The 16,891-nt window shown below is 43.0% G+C and overlaps 1 protein-coding gene across 1 annotated transcript in view; it reads right to left on the bottom strand.

Moving 5' to 3' along the window:
- si:ch211-26b3.4 (connector enhancer of kinase suppressor of ras 2) overlaps nucleotides 1–16,891 on the bottom strand; it is an 841,707-nt gene that overhangs the window by 202,471 nt on the left and 622,345 nt on the right. The window lies entirely within an intron of this gene.

Here is a 16,891-nt window from a genome sequence, read left to right as displayed (position 1 = left end):
TGTGATTGGCTTCACCTGGTGACTATGAGAGCGGCTCTGTGATTGGCTTCACCTGGTGACTATGAGAGCGGCTCTGTGATTGGCTTCACCTGGTGACTATGAGAGCGGCTCTGTGATTGGCTTCACCTGGTGACTATGAGAGCGGCTCTGTGATTGGCTTCACCTGGTGACTATGAGAGCGGCTCTGTGATTGGCTTTCATAATCTTGACAAATTTATAATGGTTACAGGATGGGCACACAGTTGATGTAGGCCAAGGCATAATATTGATTTCACTGCTTAACAGAGAGGATGGGCACAATCAAGACTCATCATCCACACCCTCCCACCCCCAATTCGCTTTATAAACAGAAACATTTGGAGAAGATAGGGGAGACCAGAAAAAGATTCCAGAGGAAATAGAGACAGGGTGGAAGACTACGGATGGATCTATTCTCTAAAGGAGGCCATTGTAGAGATCAGTAATCACAAGTACTGGGGCAGAAGTATTTGCACAGTCATTCAGATCCTGAACAGAGTGTCAGTCTTAGTCTAATCAACATTTATTGCTTATTACTTCAGTAAAACAGGTTAAAGTACTGAGCATTTTCCAGAAGAATGTTCCATTGGAAGGCATGCCTACCTTTGAATCAATTATGCTTCTTACACATCAGTAGGTAGAAAGTGAAGATAAAAACTAAGTGAATGTCTCTGTAGAAAATCAACTCACACTTTGCTTTGTGCTTCAGAAACTGGGAATATTAACATCATTATCAGTGGGAGCATAGATATGAATTTGAAATCAAAATTCTTTTCTTGCACTGTTGAAACATAGAATCTACTGTATATTGACTAATTTTGCGCAGCTAATCCTTTCCATTCATAAAAACCCATAGTTGTAGTCACTGAAAGATGCCTGCATATGGTGTTCAAAATTCAGATCAAGGTTATATCGAGCAGCAAAAAGAGTTTTATCCATCAGCAAAGAGCAATGAGGAAAGATGATCAGCTGATTGAACCTATTTATCCAGAAGCCATATGGTTGGCTTACTCAACATTCTGTCCTTTATGCTGTGAAATTTCTTCCTGATCTTGATCATTATTTAGCAACTCCCCAAACATCAATTTAAATCAGAAATAAATGGACTCCATATGTGAAATCGCATAGTCTCGACAGGATCAGAAATATTCTCTTTCAGATCACATTGCGTCTGTCTGCCTAATCTTATTTTTTATTAAATTTATCTTCAATACAGTTACTCTCACTTGGTTCACTTTTCTTTGAAATAATTCAGAGGCTGAATATTCTTGTAGTCTATCTTCAATTTTGAGAGCAACACATAAAAGGCTGGAGAAACTCTGCTGGTCAGGCAGAATCTATGGAGGGGAATAAACAATTGATTTTTTTAGGCTGAGATCCTTCATCAGGACTGAAAAGGAAGGAGGAAAGAAGGCAGAATAAGAAAGAGTATAAGCTGGCAGTGGGTAGGTGAAACCAGGTGAAGGGGGAGGTGGCTGGGTAGGGGAGGGCAGATGAAGTAAGAAGCTGGGAGGTGATAAGTGGAAGAGGTAAAAGGCTGAAGAGGAAGGACCCAGATAGGAGAGGACAGTAGTCCATGGGAGAAAGGGAAAGAGGAGAGGAAGCAGAGAAAAGTGAGGAGAAGAGAAGGGGCGAGAGGGAGCCAGAAATTAAAATAGAAAAAGAGAAGGGGAAAGGGGGAGAAATTATTGGAAGTTAGAGAGATTTATGTTCATGCCATCAGGTTGGAGGCTAGCCAGACAGAACGTGATGTATTGTTCCTCCAACTTGAGTGTTGTCTCTTCATGGTAGTAGAAAAGGCCATGGACGGACATGTTGGAATGGGAGTGGAAGTCAAAATGAAAAGGGTGACGATTGGGAAATCCCATCCTTTGTGTCGGACATTGTGAAAGTGCTTGACAAAGCGGTTCCCCTCATTTATCTCTGGTCTAAATGATGTAGAGCAGGTCTCATTGGGTCACTCAGGATACAATAGATGATCCCAACAGACTTGTCCCGTTTTCAGGAATAAGTACCTGGAGGGGGATTAGTGGGGAGCGATTTGTGGACAAGGGAGTCATGAGGAGAGTGGTCCTTGAAGAAAGCAGAGAGTGGAAGAGAAGTGAAAAATGTGCTTAGTGGTAAGAGCCCATTGTAGATGGTGGAAGTTATGGAGAATGTTCTGCTGGATACGGAGATATGTGGGGTTGTAGATAAGGACAAGGGGAACCCTATCCCTGTTATGGCAGTGGAAAGATGGGGTGAGGACAGACATGCAAAAAATGGAGGAGATATGGGTCAGGGTAATGAAAGAGAAACCCCATTCTTTGAAGAAGGAGGACATCTTGGAATGGAAAGCCTCATCCTGAAAACAGATGTGACAGAGACAGAGAAAATGAACAATAGCATTTTTACAAGTGACAAGGCAGGAAAAGTTATAGTTAAGATAGCTGTGAGTCAATAGGTTTATTTAAGATATCAGCAGATAGTCTGCTTCCAGAGAGACAAAGAGAGTCCGAGAAAGAGGAGTGAAGTGTCAGAGATGGACCAAGTAAATTTGAGGGCAGGGTGGAAGTTGCAGGAAAAGTTACTGTACTTGATGAGCTCAGCATGGGTGCGGGAAGCAGCACCACTGCAATTGTCGATGTAGAAAGAGTTGCGGAGAGTTACCAGTATAGGCTTGGAACGTGAACTGCTGGGGTCCCTGTGAATGCCCATGACTACATTTTGAGTGTGGAGAAAGTGGAAGGAGCCAGAAATTATTGAGGGTGAGGACCAGTTGTAACACTGTGCAAAAGTCTGAAGGCACACATATATAACCAGTGTGCTTAAGACATTTGTGCAGGATTTTATTTGTCAATGCAGAGCGGAGGGAGAGTCTGTAAATCTGGTGGGAGCAAAGGAATTGGGAATGGTGAGGGGAGACCCACAGGAGGGGTGTGGGACAGGTGGCAGAGAAGGAGTGCTAGTGGTGGGAGTGGTGCAAGGCGGACACACCCAGCCCTGACACACCAGGCAAGGTCTTTTTATTCCAAACAATCGGTTTATTGATCATTACAGAATGCCTCTCTGGTGCTTTCCAGCTCCCTCCTGTCTCCCTTCCCCTTTTCCCAACCTTGCTGCTTGCCACTTGTGAGGTTTGCTCGTCTCTGCCTTGAACTGAGGCCGTTGCTTGCAATCAACGGGCTCCTGGATCGACAACCGTGACTGGCTTCGTGGCTGTGGACTCATCTACGTCACCTTCTGTTCTGAATAAATGATCTAGCCCAAAAAGAGTTTATTTGTTCAATTCTGAATGCTGTTTGCTTACTTTTATTGTTTGCATGATTTGTGTTTTTTCTGCACTTTGAGTGTTTGCCTTCATTTTTTAACGGGTTCTATGGGTTTGAACAACCATGGTTTCCCTCTCCTTGCCCCTTCCCACTCTCAGTCCACAATAGAGACCCATATCAGAATCAAGTTTATCATCACTCACATATGTCATGAAATTCGTTCCATTTTACAGCAGCCCTACAGTGCAATACATAAAATTATTGTAGTACTGTGTAAAAGTCTTAGGCAACCTGGCTATATATACGGGCCTAAGGTTTTTGGACAGCACTGTGTGCCAGATGGAGGAAGGTGTGGTGGAGGGGAACTGTAAGGGTTGTGTTCTGGGAGGAAACAGAGAGCTTTCAGGCATTCTTAATGGGTTGTTTGGTTGATTAGTTGCCACTTTGAGCTGGTCATTAACACAGAGCTTACAATTCTATGAGCTGACTTTCAATGAAGTGCAACTTTCAATCAAATAACTTTGGCGATATTTTACAACTAAAGTTCTGTGGTCCACTCAGAACTGCTGCTTTTGAACTGAGTAATGAGGTGGGAGTTTGGGACACCCAAAGGAAGCAGAAGGACCTGACTTTACACTTGGCTGATTGATGGTGCCCAAGACATCAATGATCCAGGTTAATCTGTTGCAAGCCCAGCGAGACCACTCATTGAATCTTCATGGAAAAAATAGCCATGGAGACAAGGGAAAGTAAAGGGTATTTTCCCAAAATTTTCCCAATTTTTAATTCCACTGCTTTAATAGTCTGTAATTGTTTAGTTACTCAATGTTTTAAATTACTGTTTTTTATCTTCAATAACTTTTCATTAGAGTCAGTCATTGACAGGTCTGTCGCCTGTGGGGATGAGGATGTGGAGATGAGTACAATTGCTCACTAGATATAGGGTCTGACATCCTCCTCAGGTGTTGGTCCCACACAATGTGAACTCTCCTGAAGAAATGCCTTCCGTGCCATTCTATACCACACAAAGTTATGCCAGATATTAGCTGTTCCTGCACATTCTCCATTTCGTTGCTTTCCCCTGCCATCTGGTCATACTGCGGCAATCCGTTCTGCCATCCAGCTGTGAAGAAGTCTTCAGTGGTGGGTCGTCTCTTTAGGCAGGAATCATCCCCCTTTACATTGGGAATCTGGGGTGGAAATTGTTGTGCAGGGCAGTGACTGCAAAAGGCTTTTAAGTTGGTTCCTGGACCCTTAAGCCATCTGCCATTTCTGTGACCTGGAAGAATCCATGTTCCATGTAAATAGAGGTAATCCTAGCGTTACAGTAGCTGAGTAACAGAAATTTGCCCCAACAGTATTTACAAATCAGTACCAAAAATGGAGATATGGAATAACAATTTACTTTCATGAAACTCTTATGAAAGTAAACAAATAAATAAACACATTTCTTTAAAACTCACATTTCTTGATGCATGCAAATTACATTATAGAAAAATTGGGATATGAACCGTTTTCTTGCAAGGCAAACCTCTCCGTAAGATGGGGGTTGTCTCTATAGTAAGTTTGAGAGGTTGCAGCCCCTCTTTGTTTGCTTGAGGTGGCTGTTTCCGAAGGTTTAGCTGCACTTCAGTTCCAGGCTCCTGATCTTTGCACACCTGGTGTAGGTGGGTGATCCGGTCAGGGGAGTTTGTTTTCCGTCTGACCCTGTCAAGATGGCCATGTACTGGTGCAGGCAATAGGCAGTCATAGATTCTACTCGAGCTGCCTGTCTGTTCCTCTTCCCTGGATATGTTCATGAAGATAGGCATAAGGTGACAAGTGGGTCTTTGGAGGTCTGCCGGGAACAGGCAGTACCCACCATTCCTAGAAGGCTTTCAAAAGCAAGAGTGCATCCTGCACAAGGGTGGTTGTGCGCTAATTTAAATTTTAATCTTGCATGTACTCTGGTGAAAATGATATACATACTGTGAATATGTACGTTTGAAGAAATGGGCATGGCTGGGTTGGCTCTCAGAGGATTGTGTCAGCAGTGCCCTTCAGTTTCACTATCGAGAGATCTGCACTCTCCTGACCCTCATTAATCATCTGGGAATGGGGTTTCTCAGAGAAGATTTCCACCAGCAGATCCATTCCAGCTGAAAGAAGGCTTCAAGGGGAAGTTACTGGCAAGTTCAGCCACTGCAATAGGCAGGAAAAAATATGGCCAATGTTGTGTTTGGTAAACCACCCACAGCAGTTGTTCAGCTCGATCTAACCTGCAGCCATAAGACGTTAAGTCCTTTACAATTATTTATAAATACTGTTGTTTGCTCAGGCTTTTTAAAGGCATATTTGAACCACCGACATTGTGGTGAAATTACATGTTTGCTAAGTGAAATATGTACAGTTTTGTGATTGATAATCTGCAAGTACAAATTGAACTTAAAGCAAAATAGTGCAGATATTGGGAACCTGGAACTAAACAGACAAAACCATATCTGTGAATAAAGAAACATAGGGAATGTTTCAGATCCATAATATTTTATCAGAGTTCTGATATCAATTAGAATTAAATATAATTAGATACAAAAAAGAAAGAAAACTGTGTATCTTTCAAAAATGTTGAAAGCATATAAAGAAATAAAAACTTAATCTATTCACCAGATCTAATAATTTATTCTATATAATTTACATTACCCAAAGATTCCCTGTGTCTAAAGTTGGAAAAATTCAAAAGAACATTAGAATTAAAAACAAAAGTGGGCCATTTTACTTTCTTGCCTGTTCTACCATTCACGATGGTCATATGTGATCTTTTATCTCAGCATCACTCCCCCGCCTTAACCAATATTCTATGCTTCAGGAAGGGTAAAATGAACAAACACATACCAATCCTCATTGAGGGATCAGAGGTGGAGAGAGTGAGCAGTTTCAAGCTCCATGTTGTCAATATCTTTGAGGACCTAACCTGGTCCCAACATTTTTTTGCAGCTATAAAGAAGGCAAGACAGTGACTATACTTCATTAGAAGTTTGAAGAGATTTGTTATGTCAACAAAACACTCATAAACTTCTATAGGTATACTATGGAGAGCATTCTGACAGGCTACATCACTGTCTGGTTTGGGGGGAGGGGGGCGGGGGCTACTACACAGGACCGAAAGAAGCTGCAGAGGGTCGTAAATATAGTCGGCTCCATCTTGGGTACTAGCCTATAAAATACCCAGGACACCTTCAAGGAGCATTGTCTCAGAAAGGCAGAGTCCATTATTAAGGACCTCCAGCACCCAGGGCATGCCCTTTTCTCACTGTTACCATTAGGTAGGAGGTACAGAAGCCTGAAGGCACACACTCAGTGATTCAGGAACAGCTTCTTCCCCTCTGCCATCCGATTCTTAAATGGACATTGAACCTGTGAACACTACCTTACTTTTTTAATATATATTATTTCTGTTCTTGCACAATTTTTAATCTATTCAATAAACATATACTGTAATTGATTTATTTATTTAGCTTCTATATTATCATGTATTGCATTGAACTGCTGCTGCTAGGTTAACAAATTTCATGACACATGCTGGTGATTCTGATTCTGATTTCTGATTGCCTAAAAATCTATCCATTTTCTGATCTGAATATACCTCATGACTGAATCTTCATACACCTTTTGGGTAGAAAATCTCAAAGGTTTACTATGCTCTGGCTGTGCAACTTTCTTTCCATTTCTGTCCTGAATGGCTGACACTTTATAGTGAATCTGTGACCCTTGGTTCTTGCCACCCCAGCCAGGAGCAACATCATTGTTGCCTTTAGCCTGTCAATCCATGTAAAAGTGTTGTTTGTTTCTGAAATCACCTCTCATTCTTCTAAACTCTGGAGGGCATACTAGGTAAAAGCAGCTGCAAGAAGCACTCAGCTCATCTCTAGTTGATCCAACTGGAAATCTTTAAAAATAACTCGCACGTCTGAAGTCTCTGCTAATTTTAGAGACAATTTTATGGAGTTTCTTTTTGATGTCAATTCTGAGCCTCGTGTTAGGGAAAGCCTATAAAGTATAATTCAGCAGAATTCCTCACACCAGTTTTTTGACAATTGTCAAAATCTTGTCATTAGGTAAGCTGCTTTTCCTTTCATGTTCAAGATGTACACATAGATGAACACAGCCGCTGAGCAACTTAATTCCCTGTTCATTGTTGCCAGCAGGAGTCTGTTAGCACAATTCTTTCCGTGGCTTCCTCAATTCAAATTGAAATGCTCTTTCTAAAATATTTATCCATATTGCAGACATTAAATCTCAGGGTAGCATATGGTGAAACATATATACTTTGGTAATAAAATGACTTTGACTTTAAAACTTTAAATTCAGCAGCAAAGAGCTCACCAGTCAGGTGCACAACATTGATTCTTAAAGGATATATTAATTACAGTAGTATATTTTGCTATTGTGAAGACATAATGGACAGACACTTTAGTATCCTCTTTGTTACTTGTGGTCTTCCTGTTTGTTTCTGAATCAAATGGCTGAATTAATTCACAAACTGAATTCTGCACTTTGAACCACAGTCCAATGAATATTTAACTGCAGGCAAGTGATCAATGGTGTTATACAGAGGATTTTAGCAGGAAATTGTATGCTTGAACTACTTACTTAAACTCAAGAAAATTTATATATGCAAATAAATTAATATTAAACAGTTGGTGCCGAGTTTTCCTTTGATTCCTCCTGGTTTCAGTCTTGTTAGCATTCTTGATACTGTTGGAGACATCTTCTTTACTACTGACTGAGGGGCCTGGTGGACCTGAGAGGACTTGTTTTGCAATGTGTGAACAGAACGCATCGGGATAACCTACTTTGCCGAGCCGTATACTTGAGACAGAGCTTGATCTTGAGCATGATTTGGGCACTATAACCTACCACAGCCAGACTGCTGCCAGATCCCTTAACTGTTGCTGTATCTGATATGCTTAGCACTCTTTTCCATTTTAAGTGGAACATGTCGCATTTAATGGCAGACAGAATAAAAGCCCTCAAAACAAGGAACCATTTAAATTTTTCTTCTTTATCAGGAAACACACTGATGTGAAGCAAAGCCTTGTCATTATGATCACAAACAAGAGAAAATCTGAAGATGCTGGAAGTGACACACACAAAATGCTGGAGGAACTCAGCAGGTCAGGCAGCATCGATGGAAACGAGAAAACAGTCGACATTTCAGGCTGAGACCCTCATCAGAACGAGAAAAAAATTAAAAGCCCAATTAAGAAGATGGGGGGAGGGGAGGAAGAAGTTGAGGGTGGTAGATGAATAGGTGAAACTAGGAGAGGAGAGGGGTTGAAGTAAAGAGCTGGGAAGTTGATTGATGGAAGAGATAAAGGGCTGGAGAAGGGAGAATCTGATAGGAGAGGGAAGAAGATCCTGGAAAAAAGGGAAGGTGAGAAGCACCAGTGGGAGGTGATGGGCAGGTAAGGTGATAAGGTGAGAGAGGAAAATGGGAATGGAGAATGGTGGGGGGGGGGCGCAATTACTGGAAATTCAAGAAATTGATGTTCATGCATCAGGTTGGAGGCTACCCAAATGGAATATAACGTATTGCTCCTCCAACCTGAGTGTGGCCTCATTCCCGCAGTAGAGGCTGGCCATCAAGAGATCCCTCTTTTAATGGCGGACAGAGCGGAGGTGCTCAGTGAAGTGGTCTCCCAATCTACATCGGGTCTCAATAAAATACAGGAGGCCAAAAGGGGAGCACCGGATACAGTAGATGACCTTAACAGACTCACAGGTGAAGTGTCACCTCACCTGGAAGGACTGTTTGGGGCCCTGAATGGTAGTAAGGGAGGAGGCTTAGGGGCTTCTGTTCGAGGGGTAGGTAAGAGGAGGTATCTGAGAGTTGTCACCTGGCCTCAGCAAGGTAGAGGTCAGTCTGCCAGACTACAACATCACCCCCCTTATCTGAGGGTTTATCCTGTTCGAGGGGTAAGTAGAAGGAAGTGGATCAGCTACCTGGACTATCTTCTCGATCCCACTGTTTCTATCTCAGGAGACAGTTTATCCACTGATATCATTTATAACCCACTGACTCCCACAGCTACCTGGACTATATCCCTTCTCACCCTATCACTGGCAAAAATGTTATCCCCTTGTCTCAGTTCCTCCACCTCTGCCGCATCTGCTCTCAGGACGAGGATTTTCATTCCAGAACTAATGAGGTGTACTCCTTCTTCAAAGAGAGGGGCTTCTCTTCATCCACCATCAATGCTGCCCTCACCCACATCTCTTCCATTGATAGGTTAATTGGTCATTATAAGTCCTGTGATTAGGCGAGGATTCGGGGGGTTGCTGGGTGATGTGGCTGAAAGGGCCGGAAGGGCCTATTCCAGATTAAATTGGAGTTTGCTGAGTGATACAGCTGAAAGGGCCGGGAGGGCCTATTCCAGATTAAATCGGGGTTTGGTGGGTGATGTGGCTGAAAGGGCCGGAAGGGCCTAGTCCAGATTAAATCGGGGGTTGCTGGGTGATGCGGCTCAAAGCGCCAGGAGGGCCTATTCCAGATTAAATCAGGAGTTGCTAGGTGATGTAGCTCAAAGGGCTGAAAAGGCCTGCTCCATGCTGTGTGTTAATAAATCAATAAAAGTGGGATCTCCCAGTGACCAGCCATTTCAATTCTACTTCCCATTCCCATTCTGACATGTCCATCCATGCCCTCCTCTACTGCCGTGATGAGGCCACACTCAGGTTGGAGGAGCAACACATTATATACTGTCTGGGCGGTCTCCAACCTGATAGCATGAACATTGATTTATCAAGCTTCCAGTAACTGTCCAAGCCCTCCTCTCCTTCACCATTCCCCGTTCTTATTTCCCTTTCACATCTTCTCTTCCTATCTGCTCATCACTTCCGTCTGGTGCTCTTCCCCTTTCCCTTTCTTCATGGTCTTCTGTCCTTTCCAATCAGATTCACCCTTCTCCAGTCCTTTATCTCTTTTGCCAGTAAACTTCCCAGCTCTTTGCTTCACCCATCTCCCTTCTCCCAGTTTCACCTATCATCTGCCACCTTGTACCTCTTCCTCCCCTCCTCCAACCTTCTTATTCTGACTTCTCATCTTCCTTTCCAGTGCTGACGAAGGGTCTCAGCCTGAAACGTCGACTGTTTACTGTTTTCCATAGATGCTGCCTGGCCTGCTGAGTTCCTCCAGCATTTTGTGTGTGTTACTTGTCATTGTGAGTTCCTGTTTCTCAGCTTGCTAATTTATAAAACCAACAAACCTTTGCAAGCACAATATATTCTCAATGGATCTAGTGAGACATGAAGAAGAGAATACCAGCAATTACACGCAAATTACCAAGAATATTTTGTTTTTAGCATCTGTTTTCAGTGAACAATGAAAAAGAATGTGTCTATTATGTTCAGCATTAACAGTACAAATCACTTCAAATTTAACCACCGTTCCTTGGAGCCTACTACAGAGACACTTAAATTGTTCCTATCAACACAGATTTCCCATGGTTTTTCTAATCTTTTCTGCATTACACAAATAAAGTCAAAGTTGGCAACTAATTCAAGTCAATGGATTATGTCCTGTAAGTTTTCACAAAAATCGGCTAATCAGGCATCAAGATTGAACTTTGCATCAAGGCAAAGGAAGGAAGCCAATTAAATCTGGTATACTGTATGAAAAGCAGACTTCTCTAAACCTAAGATAGTTGATAAGTTCTTACTCATTTTACTAAGAATAAAATTTGTGCAATGTTTTGATCAATAAAACAAATTCACTCACAGTGCTAACAAAGCATTCTAATCATGAAATGCGCCATTCACTGGTGAGTACAGCCCCTCTGGAAGTGAACTGACCGTATTCCATAGCAGCAAGACTGGATGGATTTAGCTGATAATTGGCTACAGGTCATAACCCAAAAGTCAGCAGCCTATCTCCCTGCAATCACTGTGCCACCTGTGCAGTTCCTCCTGCATTTTGTACATTTAATCCTACACTGCTGCCAGGCAATCACCAGCTTCCTTTGATAGTATTCTTATCACTGACTCTTCGACTATCAATATCCTAACAAGGAACTCCCTGGAACACTCCTGGCTATTCAATCAAGTCAGAGATCGGGTATTCTAAACTGAGGGTGTCCTATCTCCTTAAAGCCTCTTCACCAAGGCACAACACAGGAGTACTTTCCACTTTCCAGGATGGGTGTAGCCACAAGAGCACTTGGCACTTTCCAGGACAAAGCAACCTGTTGGACTGCTTGTGTCCGCTTGCAATTCACTATCAAGAACACAAGGAGATTGAAGCAGGAGTGAGTCACTCAGTCCCAGTGGCCTGCCCTGACATTCAACATCATCACGGTTGGTCCAGAAACAATCGACTGGAAGAACTCAGTGGGCACAGCTGCATCAGTGTGTGGGGGGTGGGGGGGATTAGCAATGTTTCAGGTCAAAGCCTGCACCAGGACTGAGAATGGAGAGGGAAATGTCCAGTACAATGGTGAGAGGAGAAGTGTCGAGGTGGGGGTCTGAGGTAATTGGTGGACTGAGGAGAGGTGAAAGATAATGGTTATGTTGTGGCTGGTGTGGGAGGGATGTGGGTTAAAGCTGTGGGACGGTGACAGGTGGATGAAAAATGGAGGCAGGTTAAGAGAAAAGAATGAGAGGCAAATGGAGTGAGGTGAGAGGAGGCAAGTGTGAAAGTTGCAGACTGCTGTTGGAGGGTGAAACCTTGATTATGCAGCACCCTCCACTAGTGGTGCATCCTGGACCCAGGACGCAGTACCTATAAGATGAACTGCGGCACCTTACCTGGACTTCTTCAGCAGTGGTAAAGGTCACAGCCTGTACTGTGTGTCAGGATAAAGGTGCAAAGGAACATCATCATCCCTTAATTCACCACACCATTGCAAATACCTTCGTTATCACGAGACCAAAATCTAGGATCAAATATCATTGTTTGACTGCAGAAAGTTAAGAAAAATTTAGTCCCCTCTCCAAGGCAGTTAGGGTCGCAGCTAGGAATGGTGATAAGATGCCTGTACCTATATTAACAAATTAAATGATAAAAAGTGAGACTAAAGAAAGACAGGTTCTGATAATTCAATGAAGCAGGAGGTGGAATAATAACACAATCTGGTCTGTCCCGTCAATTAGGTCCAGGTTCAGGATGGATCTGATTTCTGCTTCCTGTAGGGAGATGTCAAATGGCTCCGAGAATACCCTTTGGACTTGTTAATATTACGTGAATGATTCTTGATTGTCAAGGGATTCCCAGACTGACAAAATAAGATATTTATCTAGAGATTGGCAGCAATAAATAAAACAAAACAGAAAGCCCTGAGTTCTTTTTCTATGTGCTAACACTCCAGGCAATAGATTAACAAGATGAGCCTCAGCATATTGGTACAGCTGGAGGATGTGAAATGCACAGTTCATATGTTCAGTGGGTGTGAATAATTCCATTATTTTGGCACTGTAGAATTGCTACCTGGTGACCTATTAATCTACAGATCACTTTGGGCTGTTGACTAAATTAAATTCAAGCACAGGATTCTTCCTCATTCTTCCTTCTTCGTCTCAGATCTTCTGTGCAGGAAGGAAACACGAGCTAAGTAACATGGTGTCATGACAATGCTCTTTCCATAAGACCATAAGACATAGGAGCAGAATAAGGCCATCTGGTCCATCGAGTCTGCTCCATCATTCAATCATGGCTGATCCTATTTTTTTCTCCTCCTCAACTCCAGCTCCCAGCCTTTTCCCCTTAACTTTTGATGCCACATCCAATCAAGAACCTATCACTTTCTGCCTTAAATACACCCAGCAACCTGGCCTCCACAGCTGCATGTGGCAACAAATTCACCACCCTTTGGCTAAAGAAATTTCTCCGCATTTCTGTTTTGAAAGGGCGCTCCTCTATGCCCTCTTGTCCTAGACTCTCCCACCATGGGAAACATCCATTCCACATCTACTCTGTCTAGGCCGTTCAATATTTGAAAGGTTTCAATGAGATCTGCCTCCCCATCCTTCTGAAGCAAAACTAAAGAGCTGGCCACTGCCTTCAGGAGGTGGCGGGGGGGGGGGGTGGTGGGGGATGATTGTGCATGCTCCAGCCTACATAAACAGCATTTAAGTTGAGAGGTTTGAGAGATTCTAGTTCTGAGGAGTGAACATCATCAATAGCCTGTCCTGGCCCAACCACAAAGACTAAAGCTCAGCACTGCCTCTACTTCCAAGAAACCCGGCATGTCCCTGCTCACGCTGACTGATTTTTATTGATGCACCATGCGTTCTATCTGGATGCAAAATGGCTAAGTGTGGAAGCGGAGCTTGACTGTCATCACCAGCAGAGAGCTGTAGACACAGCTCAGCACATCCTCTCCTCGATGGACTCAGTCTATACTTCCTGCTGCCTCAGTAAAGCAGCCAGCGTAATCAAAGACCCCTACCACACCAGACGTTCACTCTTTTCCTCTGGCATTCAGCAGAAGATATATAGCCTGAAAACACGTACTGCCATTCTCAAGGAGAGCCCCTACCCTGCTGTAAAAAGACCATTAAATGGTTTCCCAACAGGATAAGATGAACTCCCGATCTCACAATCAACCTCGTTAGGATCTTGCAATTTATTGTTTATCTGCACTGCACTTTCACTGTGGCTGTTACACATTATTCTATTATTGCTTTACCTTGTTCTTTAGGGTTTCTTTGTTTTGTGGCTGCCTGTAAGAAGACGAATCTCAAGATTGTACGTAGTACACATACTTTGATAATAAATGTACTTTGAATCTTTGAAATAGAAACATAGAAACATAGAAAATAGGTGCAGGAGTAGGCCATTCGGCCCTTCGAGCCTGGACCGCCATTTATTATGATCATGGCTGATCATCCAACTCAGAACCCCGCCCCAGCCTTCCCTCCATACCCTCTGATCCCCGTAGCCACAAGGGCCATATCTAACTCCCTCTTAAATATAGCCAATGAACTGGCCTCAACTGTTTCCTGTGGCAGAGAATTCCACAGATTCACCACTCTCTGTGTGAAGAAGTTTTTCCTAATCTCGGTCCTAAAAGGCTTCCCCTCTATCCTCATATGATGGACAGTGTTGTGGATGGTGAGGATCTTGTCCAAAATGCAGCAGGATGTAGATTAAACAGAAAGTTAGATGGAGCTTTGGTAGATAGAATTTAATCGCTGACAATTGTAAGCTGATATATTTTGGAAAGTCCAGTGGGGTAGGACATATAGTTATTGGTAGCATGCCAAGGTTGATTAACAGAGAGACTTTGAGGTTCGTATCCAGAGTTGGAACATGGCGACATGGTAGAAGGAGAGATAAAGAAGGCACATGCTATTTATTATATTTATAAGTCAGGGCACAGAATATACAAGTTGGGATGTTCTGTTGCAACTTTAGAACATTGAACATAGACAATACTGTACAGGATGTTGTGTTGAACTAATTAAGCTTGTAATTAAACTACTCTCTTGTGCCTACATAATGTCCCTATTGGTTATAGGGAGAAGGTAGGAGAATGGGGTTGAGAGGGATAATAAATCAGCTATGATTGAATGATGGAGCAAACCTAAAGGGCTGAGTGGCCTAATTCTGCTCCTATATGTTAAGGTTGAATGGTCTTAAATCCGTCCATTCTTTGCACATACATGTGCCTATCTAACAGTCTCTTAAAATGCCTCTTTTGTATTTCCCTCCACTATCACCTCTGGCAGCACATTCCTGGCAGCCAGCACCCTCTGTGTAAAAAAACTTGCCTCACACGTTCTTTAAACTTACTCCTTCTCACCTAACATGCATGCTCTCCGGTATTAGGCATTTCAACCTTGTGGAAATGATACCGGCTGTCCACTTTGTGCCTCCCATAATCCTGTAAACTTCTATCAGATCTCCCCTCAGCTTCTGCCACTCTAGAGAAAACAGCCCGAGTTTAACATAGAAACATAGAAACATAGAAAATAGGTGCAGGAGTAGGCCATTCGGCCCTTCGAACCTGCACTGCCATTTATTATGATCATGGCTGATCATCCAACTCAAAACCCCGCCCCAGCCTTCCCTCCATACCCCCTGACCCCCGTAGCCACAAGGGCCATATCTAACTCCCTCTTAAACATAGCCAATGAACCGGCCTCAACAGTTTGCTGTGGCAGAGAATTCCACAGATTCACCACTCTCTGTGTGAAGAAGTTTTTCCTAATCTCGGTCCTAAGAGGCTTCCCCTCTATCCTCAAACTGTGACGCCTCGTTCTGGAGTTTGTCTAACCTCACCTCATAGCACACGCCCTCTAATCCAGGCAGCATCTTGGTAAACTTCTGCACCTTCCCCAAAGCCTCCACATCCTTCCTATAATGGGCAACCAGAACTGAGTGCAATACTCCTGAAACACACATCAAAGTTGCTGGTGAATTCCTGTTGTTTGCAATACTCCTGATGCCACCTAACAGAGGTATCAAACACTGCAACATAACTTCCCAACTTTTGACTTCAACGTCTCAACAAATAAATGTAAACATGTCATATCAACCTGTGCAGTCACTCTTGGGGAGATAAGATCTGGACCTCAGTTCCCTCTTTACATTAACTGTCAATGGTCTTTCCATTAATAGTATTGTCTCGATTTCCTAAAGTGCAACTCCTCGTACTTGGCCAAATTAAACTCCATCTACCATTTTTCTTCCCACATTTGGAACCGATCTATTTCCCACTGTATCCTTTTGGCAAATAAGCTTCTACATTATCCAGTCATTGTATTATCTACAAACTCATTTTACCGTGAAACCCATTGATGGATTTGAATACAGCTGAAGGCTAATCCCATTTGCCTCAAACATGGCTTCCCATTGGAGACCTACAAACTTGGAGCAGTTGTTGCTCTTCAATAGAGCCCAGTGCTTGTCTACAGGCGGCCACATGGCTGCATGCTGGGGAGAAGTATCCCTCGACACTGTCATGTGTGCTGGTAGCAAGTGAGTTCTTACAGTGATAAATATCACATAAAGACAGAAAATGCTGGGAATACACGTAAGATCAAGCAATAGTCACAGAGAAAGAATTAATGATTCAGGTCTGAGACGTAGAACATAGAAAGGTACATCACAGGAACAGGCCCTTTGAGAAATGTGCCAATCACGGTGTCAAATAAAGTACACCCATCTGCTTGTACATGGTCTATATCCTTCCGTTCTCTGGCTGATCATGTGTCTCTCTAAATGCTGCTTTTATGTCTGTTTCCACCACTTCCTCTGGCAGAGTGTTCCTGGCAACTACCACAGTGTAAATAAAAAAAACGTGTCTTGTACATCTCCTATGAACTTTTCTCTCACAGCATATACCTGTGCTCTCTACTGTTCGACAATTCCACACTGGGGAATTGATTCTGACAATCTACCCTGACTATGCCTCCCATAACTTCACATACTTCCATCTGGTTGCCCCCTCAGCCCCCAGCACAGCAGAGAAAACAACCCAAGTTTGTCCAATCTTGCTTATAGCTAATATTCTCCAATTCAGACAACAGCCCAGTGAATCTCTATTGTACCCTCTCCAAAACCTCCACACCCTTTTGTAATGCAAGGATCAGAACTGAACACAAAATTCCTTGTGTAGCTTAACCAAAAGGTTTATGCGGCTGCA

The sequence above is a fragment of the Mobula hypostoma genome, chromosome 10 (genome assembly GCF_963921235.1).
Source record: "Mobula hypostoma chromosome 10, sMobHyp1.1, whole genome shotgun sequence".
NCBI classification, from domain to species: Eukaryota; Metazoa; Chordata; class Chondrichthyes; order Myliobatiformes; family Myliobatidae; genus Mobula; species Mobula hypostoma.
Note: the sequence above shows the minus strand (reverse complement) of the source record. Positions and strands in the feature narration are given on the sequence as shown.